The following is a 1,874-nucleotide window of genomic DNA, read 5'->3' on the forward strand; positions in this document are numbered from 1 at the left end:
ACGGAATTCACTTCCGTAATACACTTCGATTGATACAATCATCGGCGAAATGGTCACCATTTTGAGTTTGGAAGTGTGATAATGCAGTTTAAGAGTTGGATATGTGTTAGAGTGTGTTCAATATGTGTTGAGGATGAAGTATAAGTAGGCAAATCGACTAGTCGTCCCTAAAGACATTCCAGACGACAAGTCGTCCCTAAAGGCATTCCAGATGGCCAGTCGTCCGGGAAAAAACGCGCGAAAATTTTCTATTTTTTTGAGCCAATTTTCGCCAGTACAATAATTGGTGTCTACTTTTTTGGACGACATTGGGTCGTCCGGGAAAGTCTGGTCAAACGATTCAGTAAAAAGTGAACGAAAAAGCAGAAATTTTTGTCGGATTGTGGTTTTTTGGGGACGACTTTTTTCGTCCGGAAAACTCCTGTCCGGAAAAATCATTATTCTAGTAGTGATCCGAAAAGTCATAAAATCTGGAAGTAACACTCACCAGACATGGTGCGTGGTGCCTTGTGTGGGTAAGTTAAAGCGTAACTAGTAAAACGAGCCATCGACCATGAGACACGCACCAAACACAGTCGAGCACGCACCGTGTGTGGTACGTGGTCTGAGGGCATTTGGGCAATTTCGATATATCTTAAACAATTTGGAATTTGAAGGCAACGCAATTTTCTTCAAAGCGTGTTTTTATTTTATTTTTTTCTTTTTTCTTAATGGGAGGGCGGGCCATCTTAGCTAAAAATGCATACATATGTCAATTAACAAAACATAAACACAAGTCATAATGATATGAGTAAAAGGAACAGATTAACAATATAGGTAACCAAAGTTGTTTAAAGTCCATCAAATCGATGTCACCATAGAACACAAAGAAACAACTAACCAAATTCATACATAAATAATCACATTACGCCTCTACAATTATTTAAGATTTGTATGATGGTAAGATAGTTTTTAATCACCTAATAATTAATCCATCAAAATATGCTGAGACTTTTCCAATAACTACTAAAGCAGTCAATTATATGCATATAAGATGATCATAAATGAAAAAATCATAATCAATTCGGCAAAAATAACAAACATTTAAAACAAATCATCCGGTTAAATAATTATATGAATCCAAGTTCATGAATTTAAGTTCCTTAAAATGCCCTAAATATAAAATAATATAAACATAGCAGTATATTAATCATACAATAACGGACATATAAATCAATACCTTTAATTAATTCTCTTGCCTAATTCAGTCTCAGCTAAAATTGATTTCCATTTCTGTTGTGTAACGATGAATTTATGTATAGTAATTTTGAGCGAGATTTTACAAAATGATATGATAGAATAATGTGGAAGCAGAGTGGGAGGGAGGATTATACATATATTTAATACCATTTATGAATAGTAATTAGAGATATTTTTGATTTTTTGTCTTTTTTTTTCTTTTTTAATTTTAACTAAATTTCATTTCACCAACAAAGCCTATCACATCTTTTTCAAAGATTCAAATCGACACCCCAAACAGGGGTTAAAGTGTCAAATAACCATTTTCATAAAAAAAATCTTAAATAAACTCCAGCCAAATATTCAACGGGTCATATCTTCTCACTCGCAACGAGTTAAATTTTTCCGACACCATCGTTAAACTCGAAATAATTTTAGGAACACAATGTGACTAGCTATACGTAAAACGGACGTTTTTTAAAAAATGCTAAATATTTGGGTTACTTTTCATACACCTTGATTTTGGGTTAAATTTTTAAAAGTCGACAATTCCATAGCGAAACACGGAGATGCACATATATTGTTAATTTAAAGTAACATTTAAATTTTTCACGGGTTATACATTTTAGTTCGACTCGAGTTGCGCTTCAACGACA

The sequence above is a fragment of the Rutidosis leptorrhynchoides genome, chromosome 3 (genome assembly GCF_046630445.1).
Source record: "Rutidosis leptorrhynchoides isolate AG116_Rl617_1_P2 chromosome 3, CSIRO_AGI_Rlap_v1, whole genome shotgun sequence".
Classification (NCBI taxonomy): Eukaryota; Viridiplantae; Streptophyta; class Magnoliopsida; order Asterales; family Asteraceae; genus Rutidosis; species Rutidosis leptorrhynchoides.